The 14,672-nt window shown below is 46.8% G+C and overlaps 1 protein-coding gene across 10 annotated transcripts in view; it reads right to left on the bottom strand.

Moving 5' to 3' along the window:
- Nucleotides 1-14,672, bottom strand: part of WNK1 (WNK lysine deficient protein kinase 1) — a 1,135,119-nt gene that overhangs the window by 123,110 nt on the left and 997,337 nt on the right. The window lies entirely within an intron of this gene.

A 14,672-nucleotide genomic window follows, 5' to 3' on the forward strand; every position in this document is an offset into this window, starting at 1 on the left:
CTTTAAGTCGTGGTGGCCTAAAGCATGTGTATTCTAAACGGTAGAAGTATTGTAGAAGAGGTTGCCAGATACGGGTGAATTTCCCTTCTGTGTGTGCTCGTCTATTAGAAAGCAATTCCATGGCCTGAACTTGCCATAGGCATGTGAACCATTGAGCTGTGGGGGGTGGCAGCCGGCTGTTTCCAATGTAAAGCAATGAGTTGCTTAGCCACTACCAGCACGTGAGAGATTAAGTGCCATTTAGCATGTATCATGGCCTGCAAGAGTGGTGGTTGAATACAGAAAAGCACTGCTTAATATGAAATCTGGAATCGGGTAGCCTATTGTCCCCCTAATATGGCTAAGGATTTCCTTCCAGAAGGTGGTAATACTGGAGCATGACCACCATACAGTTTACTGGGGCTGAGGTACATCTCCATCACATGGGATAAGTTGAGGGAAAAATAGCGTGAAGTTGGGTGGGTGTGAGGTACCAAGGAGTCATGACCTTGTACGCCGTCTCGCGTTGGGGTATGCTTTTCAGAATCTGTGGAATGTCGCACCATCGGCGCTCCCATTGTTTCATGGGCAGGTCTTCCCCAATTTCAGTGTGCCATTGTGTTAGGTAGGAATGCTGGCGGATAGGTGTGGACTGTTGAAGGACCTAGTACGAGTGCAAGATGAACCTACGGGACCCAATGAAGGACCTAAACATGATCTCAAAAGAAGTCCGTTGGATGGTGCCCCCCAGCATGTTAGGTTAGGAGAGGGCCCAGTGAATCCTGGAGACATTGTTCAAATGACTTGAGGGAATCTCCCTCAAAGAGATCCGAAAGTGTACGGCAGTCACCCTCCCTCCAGTGGCTGTAGGAAAAGGGTTGCAGAGTGGGGGCAAATTCAGGGTTGCATGCCAAGGGGGTGCTAAGCGAAGGAAAGGTAGTAAGGCTTCGTCTTACAGCAACTTTGTCCCATACGTCTAGGACAATTTTTGTGGGACTGGCAATGTAGGCACTTCAAGGCCTCATGTGTCTGGGAAGCCCCACTAGGTTCCAGAGGGGGAGACAGGCCACCGCGCGGTTCATATGAAACCAATGCTAGTCGCTCTGACGTACTACCCACTCAGATGAAGTGGAGGCCCAGTAATATTGAGGATGTTGGGACATCTCAACCCTCCACAGTACAAAGGGAGCATCTGTATTGTGTTGGAGAAGTGAGACCTCTCCCATTCCCAAAATGAAGGAACTGATGTCCTGTTGGAGACGTAAGATCTTGTTTTGCAGGATTGGTGTAGGGAAGCATTGGAAGAGGTATAGTATTTTTGGCAAGAGGGACATCTGGCCCCTATTTAACCAACCCAGCCACAAAACCTGGAGAGGTTTCCATCAGCGGAGGCCCTCCAAAATGGATTTCCAACATTCAAGCCAATAGGCCATCGACCAGGTAGCCATGGTTGGGGTAAGTAGGAGGCCCAGGTATTGGATAGATCTATGGGCCCATTGAAAGGGTGTAAGGGATTGGACCACTGGGAGGTCTTCTGGGGAGATAGTCAAGGCTAAGTAGATCTTAAAGCCTGAAACTGCCTCAGAAGTCTAAAGTGTGCGGACGAGCGCTAGAAGGGATTTTATCTGGCTGGGCGAGTGTCAGTAGATTGTCAGCAAATAAGGCAAGCTTCTGAGTTCGCCCTCTGACTGGTATCCCCACTATCTCCTCCGTCTGTCAAATGGTGGTCGCCAGGGGTTCTACCACTTGGGTAAAAGGGAGGGCCAAGAGGGGGCTGCCTTGCCAAGTGTCCCTCCGCAGGTGAATGACTTGGGACAGGCCACCACTGACTCAAACCCTTGTGGTCGGGGAAGCGTAAGGGGCCAGAATGCTGTAATTTATCGGGGGGCTAGACCTATCTTTCGAAAAGAACAAAATTGGTCGAAACTCCTTCGCGCCAACTGGGTTTGGGCCCTTGAATCATCCAGACCTCCCATTAACTCTGATCCTATCCTAGCTAATCGAAATTACAATAAATGGATTCTAAACTCTTTAGATTCCGTACTTCCATAGATTATACCATACCCAATCGCGGAATCAAAACTGCCCCTTGGTATTCCCAAGAATTGCGAGATAGTAATCGTCTTTGCAAAAAACTGGAGAGGAAATGGCGGTTGGATTATTCACGTCCTAGGAAAATTGCATACAGAGCTGCGATAAAATCTTACAAGACTGAAATTTCTTCTGCACAAGCTGCTTTTTTGGAAACCAAGATTAATGCAGCAGCCTCTAAGCCCAGGGAAATTTACCACATTGCCAAAACTCTTTTAAAAATCCCGGAAAAACCTCCCAATCCCCTTACTGCTCAACTCCGTTGTAATGACTTGGCAGAGTTCTTTGATAATAAAATTCAAGCCATCTACACCTCTTTTCCTCTTATCCAGATCTCTTCAATGACCATTGAAGCTGCTGAGTCAGAGCATTCTCCCCCGGCAATACTTGAAACAGTCCCCCCTCTCGACTGTCTCTCTTTACAGTCCATCATGCTACAGACTAAGCCTGGCTCTCCTAATGACCCAGCGCCCCCGCGATCTCTGATGTTAGTCAGTTCACTTATCTCACCCACCATCCTGGACCTACTTAATTCCTCCTTAGCTACTGGCATAGTCCCGCTACCATGGAAACGGGCCATGGTCAAAGCTCTTCTAAAAAAACAAACCTGGATAGCAATAACCCGGCGAACTATCGTCCAATCTCTTTATTACCCTGGCTCAGTAAGATCCTAGAGAAACACGTCAATAAGACTCTGACAGAGTTTCTCGAGACCAACCATTTGCTGGACCCCTCCCAGACTGGGTTTCGGCCCCTGCATGGGATTGAGACCGCGCTCGTTACAGTGACGGAAGAGGCCAGGAGTATTATCGATCAAGGAGGCACTGTCGCCATCTTCCTCTTGGACCCGAGTGCCGCCTTCGACACTGTAAACCATAGCATCTTACTCCAGAGGCTCACTAACTTAGGAATCTCAAATCATGTCCTCAGATGGTTTAAGTCCTTTCTGTCTGACCGCTCCTTTCAGGTCTTTGAGAATAATGCCATCTCTCCATGCAAACCTCTGGGATGTGGGGTGCCGCAGGGCTCTTCGTTGAGCCCCACACTCTTCAACGTTTATATGGCTCCCCTGGCTGCAATCGTCCGCCCTTTTGGGATAAAAATTGTGACTTATGCAGACGACACCCAGCTAGTGGTAGCCTTAAATCAAACCCACATACAGACAAATAACAACATGAGGGATTGCTTAGAAGCAGTGGCTTCTTGGATGACCTCATCTTGCCTCAAATTAAATGGAGACAAGACAGAGATGATGTTCTTGGGCAACTCTTCCAACTCCATCAATAACTCCTTCTGGCCAATTTGCCTTGGACCAGCTTCCCCCCCTCCCCCCCAAGGACTCAATTAAGAGTTTGGGTATCTGGCTGGATAAGTCTCTTAACTTTACCCACCAGGCGGCCAAACTCTCAGCTACCTGTGTTGGTATTCTTAGGCTTATCCGCAAAATCCTTCCCCTACTTCCCTTTAAAGCCAGACAAATCGTGACCCAAGGCCTCATACTCTCTCGTTTAGATTTTGGGAATGCCCTCTATTTGGGGGCTCCCCAGGCTACTCTTAAAAAGCTCCAGGTCATTCAGAACTGCGCAGCACAAATTCTTTTACAGATTCCTCGTCATCTGTCAGTCAAATCTGAACTAAGGAAGCTTCAGTGGCTCCCAATCAGGAAAGAATATCTTTCAAGAGCCTATGTATCGCTCATCGTGCCTTTTGGAAAACCGGCGCCCCCATCAACCACTCCCTGATCTCCCACCACCTTCCCACTAGACATCTCAGATCAGTTTCCATGTTTTTGACCTCAGTGCCAAAAACTAAGAGAGCCAGATCTGGTGGCCGGTTGTTCTCTTACAACTCGTCCAAACTCTGGAACTCTCTTCCTTTTCACTTACGCTCAGAACCTAACCACTTATCTTTTCGGAAAGGGCTAAAAACGCGGCTGTTCAATATCTCAGATTAAGTCGCCTTCCTGTTTTACGCACACACAGTTTCATACAGCGCTGGGACACCTTAGGGTAGCCATCACGCTTTATAAATGCTCTTTTCCTTCCTTCCTTATGGAGTATGGCCTTCAAGAACGGCCAACTGACCCTATCAAAGGCCTACTCCGCGTCCAGTGAGAGAAGGCAGGCCGGGATAGCGTGGCGGTGGAATTTCTCCACTAAGTTGGCCAGACGGCGGATATTGTCCATGGCCTGTCTGTTGATGAAGCCGACCTGATCCGTGTCTATAAGACACGGGAGCTAGAGCTCCAGCCTGCTAGCTCAGATTTTGGTATAAAGTTTTGTGTATAGGACGACATGAGGCATTTTGGCCATTTTTGGGATCAAAGAGATCTCAGCCTCGGACATAGTGGAGGTGAGTCCTGAAGCAGCAGTGAAAGTGGTAATCAGGGCCAGCAGTTGGTCTTGCATTTGCAGGAGAAATTTGCGGTAGAAAGCTACAGGCAGGCCATCAGGCCCAAGGGTCTTACCAGGGGGAAGGCTCTTGAGGGCCCGCTGGAGCTCCTCTGAGGATATCGGGTCCTCAAGCAGATCCGTGTAAGCACTGTCAAGGGGGTCCCATTGACAACTCGCCAACTAGTTGGCAACTACGTCCAGAGGGGCCTCCTTGCTAGCATAGAGTGCTTGTTCGATGTCATGAAACGCTTGTTTATCCGTGTTGGAGGTTGCCCATATTCCGGGGACCGTGTGAATCCCTGGGATGTGAGCATGAGCCCATTGCTGCCAGAGTTAGAACACCAAGAGAGTCCCCACTTTATTACCATCCTTGTAGTATTTTTGTTTGAGTGCATGGAGGGTACGTTCCGCCTTATTAGTGCAGTGCTCCTGTAGTTGACCCAGCAGGAGGGCCAGCCGGTGTTTAGTGAGAGGGGTCAAGATCCTGTAACAGGGGGTAAGTGAGGAAGTAATAGTCGATATGTGAATATTACTTGTGGACATGGGAGAACAATGAAAAATCCCTAGCCAGGACAAACACGGCAGGCCGGCACAGCAGGCAGATGCTGCAACATGTGTCGACAAGACACTGCAGGAGCTCCAAAATATAGAAGCTGCAGCAGCGTGTAGGCACAGTACACTGGCAGCGCACTGTATTCGCTCACCCCAGATTTGCAGTTGGCCCTCTCTCACCTTCAGGGCCTAGAGCGTAGCTCTGCTCAGTCTTCTTCCGCGCTGCCTGTCTCACTGAATTGTCGCGGCAGTTTGTGCACAAGAGGTAGAGGGCTCTCCACCCCAGGGTGGAGACCACTCTACCTTGAGTGCACTTGACCAGGACTCCCGCGTAGAGCAAGTCACCCTGCAGGGGTCAGCACGGTACCCTGGTAACGTAGGCTCTGCTCTGTGAGGCAGCGTGGAGGGGGACTGGGGAGAGCTGGATCAGGCTCCTACTCCTTAGTCACAGGGCTCTCCATGTTCCCGGGCTTAAGCAGGGACCCCCCTTAGCGTTGGTCTGTAGCTTGCTCAGTGGAGGTCGCCTCACCAAGCACAACGGACCAGGTCTTCCCTCTCGTTGTGGAACCGCCCGAGGTTGTCTTGGGGCACCCGCTTTGGCAGCCCAGGGGACCGCCAGCTACCAGGTAGGCAACACACTGTGGGAGGATGCAGGTTGGGAGTGTCGGACCGTCAAAGCTCGCATCACCAATTTCCAGGTTTGGACCGCCCTGATGCTGATGGCTTCCCTGTCCCGAACCCCCTCTCCTTAAGCCACGTGGGGTCCAGGTGATTCTTGTGCTGTAATCACTGTTTCTCTGGCGACTGCTCACCACCTGGGTGTCGGCCTCCGCAGTCTGGAGGCTCAAAGGCCCGGGTTGCAGAGGTAGCAGGCCCAGGCAAGATGGTGACAGCACCATCCGCGGGGCAAGGCAAGGGCACAGCTTGTCGATACCAGTTGGGTGCCACAGACAAGCAGAGCCCCCCCACCCCCACCCCACCTCCCCCCCCCCCCCCCCCGAGGCCACCAGGTTGCTCAGGTCACTGATCAGCTGCCAAGGGGGGCAAAACTGCAGCCCAGATGCGATGGATCCTCTCCCTCACCAAAGACCCCCACACCGCCAAAACCAACCTCCACGAAGGAATGAAGGCCATCGCCGAATGGATGAGGAACAGCCGACTGAAGCTGAACTCAGACAAGACGGAGGTCCTCATCCTCGGATCCACCCCTTCGGCCTGGGAGGACTCATGGTGGCCGATCACACTGGGGACAGCTCCAACACCCACCGACCACGCACGCAACCTAGGAGTCATCCTCGACTCCACCCTCTTCATGACGAAGCAGGTCAAAGCCGTCTCTTCCTCCCGCTTCAACACCCTCCGCATGCTCCGTAAGATCTACAAGTGGATCCCCACCGAAACGAGAAGAACGGTCACCCAGGCCCTCAGCAGCAGGTTGGACTACGGAAACGCCCTCTACGCAGGAGCCTCGGCCAAACTCCTGAGATGGCTGCAACGTATCCAGAACGCCTCTGCATGCCTGATCCTCGACATCCCTTGCCGCAGCCACACCCCACCTTAGAGACCTGCACTGGCTCCCCATCAACAAGAGGATAACCTTCAAGCTCCTCACCCACGCATACAAGGCACTCCACAACACCGCACCAGCGTACCTCAACAGACAACTCAGCTTCTACACCCTCACCCGCCAGCTCCGCTCTGCCGGCCTCGCCCTCGCCACAGTTTCCCACATCCAAAGAGCGACCTCCAGTGGCAGATCATTCTCCCACCTCGCCAAGACCTGGAATACCCTCCCCACCCACCTATGGCAGACCCAAGACCTGCTGACCTTCAGAAGACTCCTCAAAACCTGGCTTTTCGAGCAGTAGCAACTTTCCCCTTCCCCCCAGCGCCTTGAGACCCTCACGGGTAAGTAGTGCGCTTTACAAATGATATGACGATTGATTGATTTATTGATGGCAGCTGGAAAGGCTTTGGGGGTCCGGAGCTCCGACGAAATGGGTCCTACTGCCCCCCCCCCCTAAAGCAATCTTTAAATAATAGAGTTTGATAGACAACATTATTTAGCCCAGAAACTGAACAGTTGAGATTACTGTGCAGGTATGACACTCGCTACATGTCAATTAAATATTCTGGGCACTGTCCTTTGTGTGTCAACATCGGTCTTAACAAACACCTTAAAAACCTATATAAGGGGTACATGCATCAATATGTTACTTTAAAACTCAGCGTTAGTGGGACCCTGAGCTGCACAATAACCTCCTCGAAGATTTCAGATAATAGAATGCACATCCCATACTTGATTTTCTTTAGTCTAAGAACATAGTTGTTGCTATTAGGAAGATATATTAGGAATCACTGGAGAACATCAGGTAGGGTATGGTATGCAGAGTTTAGATGTGAGCAATATCAAAACCTTGTCAGTTCTGAGAGATTGTGATGCAGTGTTCTGGACCATGAACCAGATCACAGTCACAAAACAAATGTGCCCAACAAAAGTAAGCAATGTATTGACAAAAATAACAGTGCGCACATATTCTGGCATTGGCTAAGCTGACACAATTTTTATCAAAATAAATGGCTCAAGCCAGAACTACAGACATTGATCTTCCTTTGTCTGGGTGCTTAAAGGCGCACTAACAGAAATAACTAGTATCTCACCAAGATAGACTAAAACAGGTGCTTCATGTAACTCTGCCACACAAGTGTTTTTACTAGAAAGTTTGCTGGGCATGTGAAAAATAAACTACTTGGAACCAATAACTCCAAGAGTTGAAAGGGAAGGAAATAGGGTTGGTCATTACTTTAGAGGATTCTCCTAGAGGACAACTAGGATTAGAGGTAATTTTTCCTTCTCAACCAAAGTAATCTCATTACCAGTCAAAGGCAATGAATTGAATAGCAAGCCTATTCCATATGTAAAGTGCAATACTGGCCAAGGGATTATGAAACCTACTCAAAGAGTTTCCATAAAGACGACTGGCCGGCCTGGGCATCAGCCTTGAACTCAGACACAAAGCAATATTGCCTTGTAAATCTGTAGAAAACCCTCTAAATGGAAAGCGACTTTTGTTACTAAAGTCACTGTAGCTGCTTTGCACTTATTAGGGTGTAGTTTACAGTCTGCCAGGAAGAGACCTCTAGCCATTTAAGTAAAGTGCAAAACACTATCAACCTAGAAATGAACTATTTAGTTGTGGCTAAGCCAGTTTTAACAGGCCCATAAATTAACCATACATGTTCTGACTCTTTATGATCTTTATGCTAGAAGAAGTAGAATTTCAAAATTCTCATATGATCTCCACCAAATACGATTTTTGGAGAAAGTTGGTATGTTAAATGGTTTGAATAACATGTAAATATGACAATCGAAGGCTTGACTGATTCCTCATAATCACCTTGTTCTTATAGAACGCATGACAAGGCACATCACAGTATAGGGCCTGACCCTGCAAACTGAGCTGATAGTTACAAGGAAGGAAGCCTTCCAAGTTGTAATGATGCCTTTTGTGCTGATTCAAAAGACAGACAACTTTCTGAATACCCTCTAGAAAATCTTTACGCCCTCTCAAACTATAAACAAAGAGTGGCTGAGAATAAGTGGTGCTAGAACATCTTCCAACAGGTTGGCAACGTTTGACCACAAGAGGAAGAGGGTGGGGGGTGACAGCAGAATACATCAGAGATGATACAGGAAGAAGAGACAATGATGGTACAACCGAGGAGTACTTTGGTGCCACCAGGAGGGCATGTAGGGTTCATAAGTGCAATGAGCATGTATGCTGTTCACCCTGAGGTCTATGTAACTGTCTTTAGATAATCCTTAACGGTGGAAAAATAGAAAGCAATCTTGGATAGGTGAAGTTAATGTAAATTAGGGAAGTACGGTCTCCTCGTGGTATGTTCTTATGTTACTCTTAAGAGACTATAGTAACAACCTTTTCAATTTTAAGGCACAGGAATACACTGTTTGACTTTTAAGGACTTTTTCTTGAGTTTACATTTCTATATAGAAGCAATTGAATGCAGACAATGAGAATGACACAAGCTCATCCAGAACAGGAGATCCAGTGTGGGTCCAACTCCTGAACATTTCCAGCGACAGTTAAAAAGGAATAGAGACCACCTATCATAAGTATCATCATCACACAGTACTGTCTGCTTGAGAACTTTTGACGTGCATAGAATGGAAGAGTATGAAAAAATACTGACCTGCTAAGTTGCATGGTAGCACGGAAAGACACAAAAAGTAAATGGGCAGACGTACGCTCAAAAATATTAATGCAAAGTGCCTTTTGCTACCATGACCAGATTTCTTTATTCTTCAAGTGGCTAAGTCCACAATGCCCCACACCAGACCCAAGGACAACCAATTGCTACATCCTGTTGGAACATTCCCTTAGATGTAATCCTACTGCTCCGTTGGTGGTTCACCACTGTGTAGCGGTCCCCTACTGTGAACATTTTCCCTGCAGTGCCAATATACTTGGATTCTTTATGTGGAGAGGGAGTGTCCCCAGTTGCCTGAGCGTATGCCTGTTTTCATGCTGTATGGATATGTGAATCAGGAGAGGTGGGGGCGGAATGGGGAGGGACTTGCCCTCTATTGTAGAGAGGATCATTGGCAGACGCCTTAAACTCACGCTCTACATCCATCGGTTGATCATATGGTCCTCCATCCTGATAATAGATGCTGGTGTCAAAGTAAGAGTGGACTGAACACGCTGGAGACCCTGGTGAAGGAGGTGAATACGAGTGCAGAGAGGATGGTGGAGGTGACTGCCTGGGTAAAAAATGCAATGGAGGAGGGTTTGATGGTATGTCCTTGTGGCTTTTTGGCGATAGAAGAGGAGGTTCCTCGATGGCTAATTACTCTTCAAATGTGAGTCTTTGCTTATTAGTGATCAAAGTCAAAGTACAGGAGTTTTAACCCAGAGGTGGATTTGAATAAATATTTCAGGTATCTGAGTGGATAAAAAGTATTGTTTGCCTTTCATAGAGTTTCTCTGCTAACCTTTCTGTTGAGTCTTTTACTGAACATAGAGTGCTTCTTTGGTACAGGTGTTAGCCCTAAAGTCGCAGCTTTGGGAGACTTCATGGGCAAGGGTGTCGGGATGTGGTGGTGCTCATACCCCTTCCTCTGGAGTCTGATCCACTCCAAAATCTTGTCCTGTTGTCGACTGGAGCCCGAAGGCAGCTGTACATCAGACACAGAGGCTCTTTTCATCAAGTGTTCATAACTGGATGCCCAACTTCCTTGGGAGCAGTACTCTGCCTCTACACTAGGACGTTTAGATGTGCCGGGCTTTCAACCAGTGTTCTGCGCTGGGGTAGTATTCATGGCCACCCTGCCTGTTGTCTTTGTTCCCACAGAGGTCGAAGTTGTTCACGCAAGTAACTCCCTCTGCGGATGCGCTTGAAGATAGTCTGCAGACTGGACATCCGTTGATGCAGTGGTACTCCGGAGGGTTCAGCCTCCTATGTCTTGATCTCGAGCGGTCCTGTTCGCCAAAGGCATCTAGTAGGCATAGATGCGCCCAATGCCTTTTCCTCTTGTACCTTAACATTTTCTTGTCACACTCACAGGAGGCCTGATTGTGCTCAAGGAAGAGGCAAAACCTGTAAACGCCATGGTGATCAGTCAAAGGGCTCTTGGTTTTGCACTGTGGGTAAAAATGGAAGGGTGTTCAATCCATCAGCACGTACCTGCGCACATTCTCTGAGTTTTTGTACTGGAGATGAAGAAATCAACCAAGACTCCAGATCGTTGCATGATCATCTTCCTTCTTGATTTCTATCGCACTTCGCCAAATGTGGAACTGAAAATATTTTTCTCCAGTTGTCTGTGTCACAGTTACTGAACAGCTGAGCTGGAGAGAGATGGGGAACAAGTCGATCTTAGAGTCATTACATAACTCTTCCGAACACGATGCAGAAAAAAACAATCTCAGGGTGAAGTCTGAGACTATGCAGTTAGTAGACTAAGGGAGGAATCACACATCATCCCACGACACAAAGCTTATTCGAAGAAGTAAATCAACTTGTAATGCAAACATTCTAATTCCCCTGGACTATGACATCATCAGATTAGATAGGCCTCAGTTACTCAGAGGCGGGGTGGCATAGCTTGTATTTTTAGATCATCTCATACACTAAGACACACGAAAAAAGATCCCATGTCCACTTGTGAGCACCTGGGCACTGAAATCTGGAACGACAATCTTGTTGGCATACTCCACACGATCTATCACCTCCCAGGTGACAATCTTTTCTTCGTATAACAATTAAGGGAGACCATAGCTTTCAATTCTGACCAACCCCTTAATCATATCTTCCTAGGTGATTTCAACTTACGCTGGAACACCACAAATTATGCCTTAGTGTGCACTTTCAAGGCCTTCCTCTCTCGACCTAAACTTCATCCAGTCCTGCAATTAACCTACCCACATCAAGGGATCCTCCCTTGATTTAATCATTGCTAGAGATAACATTATTCAATTGGATGCCAAGTCACGCTGTGATTGGTACGATCATTATCTAATTTCATTTCGCATCTTGGAAAGGGTGAAGTGCAGACAAGAGACAACCTCATAAGGCTAAACAATGGTCACAGGACTTGAGGAACATCAATTTAAAGGAACTAACCAGAATCAGTTAAAACCTACTTCCTCCACCTCCTAACCTGACAAATCTGGATGACCTCACAGAACACTACACCCACACCGTGACTAATATATTCAACTCAATTGCTCCAGAACAACTCAAAAGAATTCCCAACAAACCTTCCAAATTCTGGGTTAATTGCTCCCTTAATGATGAAAGACGCAAACTAAGGCAGGCAGGGAGGTCATGGAGAAACTCTCCCTCCATAACAAACCTCAAGCAGCTGAGGTTGACCAGAAGTACATATAAAAAAAACATATCCGCAGAGCCAAAACTGCTCCCTTTAGGTCACAGTTCGACCATGCCAAAAATAGGTCAAACAAATTGTTTGAAATCACCAAACCGCTAGCTAACCACTCAACTTACCAACACTCTACACTCAATGACTTAACCCCTAGCAGTGAGGCATTTTCTGGACACTTCATTGAAAAGACAAGAAAGATCAAACTAGAACTACTACACATCACACCAAACACGTACTCTCCAGCCCAGCCCACTGCCTCTTCTCTACCTCAGATGAGTCCCCCTTCTTCTTGCTCTATATATTACTCTCCTGAAAATCAGGCATCGTGGAATACCTTTATACTCCCAGACGATGTAGAGTTTCTCAAAACTGTATCTTAATTAACCTCTTCAGTGCCCCGCCCTTTCCCCGCCCTGTGCCGGGCCTTTCATTAGCGGGCGGGGTTCATGACGAGATAGTCTCGTCATGGGCACAGCGCAACCGCGCTCCATGACGAGACTATCTCGTCATGGGCACTGAAGGGGTTAAAACCTTCAAATCACTTCAATGATGCTCTCCCTGCCAATCTTTTCAAAGAACTTATATCCTCCGAGCTCCCACTCTGGTCTAAAATTGTCCGCGAATCTCTCTTGCAAGGACTGATTCCGGATTACCGCAGGGTTGGACAAGTCTCCCCATCCCAAAAAAGCCAAATGCAGACCTAACTGATCCTAAAAACTTCAGACCTATTTCCAATATCATGACTTTAGACAAACTATTTGAGAAATGCGCACACATTGAACAATTTCAACTCCTTGACCAATATCAAGCAGGCATTCGATCAGAACATAGTACTGAAACTGCACTAACAAACATGGTTTACGACACCTTGAGACTACTGGAAGAGATTGAAAGTTGCCTACTCATCCTCAAACTTTCCTTGGCGTTTGACACAGTCAAACATGAAAACTTGCTTGAGCTACTTGAAAAAAGGATGGGGATATCAGGACCAGTCTATAATTGGTTTGCTTCATTCCTACATAATAGAACTCAAAGAGTTCAAGTCCACCTTTCCCTCTCCAACAGTATCTCGGTTTCAATTTGAGTGCCTCACAGATCTACACTATCACCTACGCTCTGCAACTTGTTAATGGAACCTCACACCGAAATTATGAACTAATCGATCGAACATACATTTCCACATGTACGCAGAGGATACAGAATAGTTAATTAACATTTCTACAGAGGATGACATCCTAACTCTCAACTTTGGTTAACTCACCATCACCTTATACTAAATACTTGAAAACTGAATTCCTACTGATTTCCCCTCGCAACCACTCTACACCCATTCAGGACTGGCTCAAACAACTAACGGCCCTCAATTGTACTCCTCATGTTGTAGATTCCACTAGATCATTAGGCATAACTCTGGACAAACACCTGAATATGCATGACCACATCAGTGGAACAACAAGAGAAGCTAATCACCAACTTAACACGTTAAGGAAAATTAAACTCTTACTTCCTGTCCAAACCTTAGTTATCTCCTGTTTAGATGATGTAATAGTTACCCTGGCTGGACTTCCCAAAGCCAAACTATCCCCGTTAAGGGCTACTCTAATCTCTGCTGCCAGACGCATCACAGGCTCAAGAAAATGTGTGCACATCACACCAGACTTAATTAATCTCAAGTGGCCCCCCTTCAAAGCAAAGATTTGTTTCAAGATAGCCTGCTTGAAGCACAAAGCGCTCCACCATAACACTTCAATTTACCTGGCAAAAAAACTTGAACTATCTGGCGTGAATCAATTCTTATGAAGCTCTAATAATTACTGCTGAAACCACAAATATTCAATAAGAAGAGAACTTATAACCAAGCCTTCTCTGGTGTTGCTCTGAGAATTTTGAATGCTCTTCCTCCCGAAATCGGATCTAACTTCTCAATTGCCACATTCATAAAAGAAGTCAAAGGGTTGCTCCTGAATAGCTATCAGCAATGAGCCATCCGTAATAACTTACTTCTGGTCTACAGCTTTGTTTTAACGTTCAATGATGCATTTGTTCTGCATGTTACCGTCTATTACCTTGATTATTGTTCTTGTGTTACTACTTACCTGTCTACCTACATGTTCAATTTGCTACCTTTCCCAGTTTATCCCGCATGCTTTGTGTACAGTGCTCTGATACCCGGATGGGTCATGTTCGCGATGGCAGAAGTATGCAACACACGTGCATCTACAGCCACACACTGCTTGAACAGGTCTGTTTATTACAAGTCTCAAGAACAGCTCATCTTTTTTTTTTGTAAACCGGAATATGAAAAGATACATCTAGCCTCCTTCGGTCAAAAGTGCTCGAACGCTAACATTTTTTATTCATCCATTAGTTCGCTGGTTGTCACACCACAAAGAGCTGGAATCTTCTTCCCTAAAAGAAAGTATCTTTCGCAAAGTCATTTGTCCTTCTGTGATTTGGTGCCTTTTTCAATTGCATTTTTTGCCTGGAGAAAACCTACCACTCAAATTGTAGCAGCATGATAGTCAGGAACACACTCCAATTTGTGAAACATCCATTCTGGAAATTTTGGGCACCCTTTTATCTTTTGTCAATATTGCCACACTGAAAACTGGTTTCTGAGCCTACACCCACCTAGGTTCTCAAAACCGAAGGGACCAGGTCATTACATTAGGTTGCTGGAGTTTTCAAGCTGGTGACGATGGCAGATTATCCCGGGTTTAATTTTCTGATAACTTCTGTGCTTGATGATG

The sequence above is a fragment of the Triturus cristatus genome, chromosome 4_1, assembly GCF_964204655.1.
Source record: "Triturus cristatus chromosome 4_1, aTriCri1.1, whole genome shotgun sequence".
Classification (NCBI taxonomy): domain Eukaryota; kingdom Metazoa; phylum Chordata; class Amphibia; order Caudata; family Salamandridae; genus Triturus; species Triturus cristatus.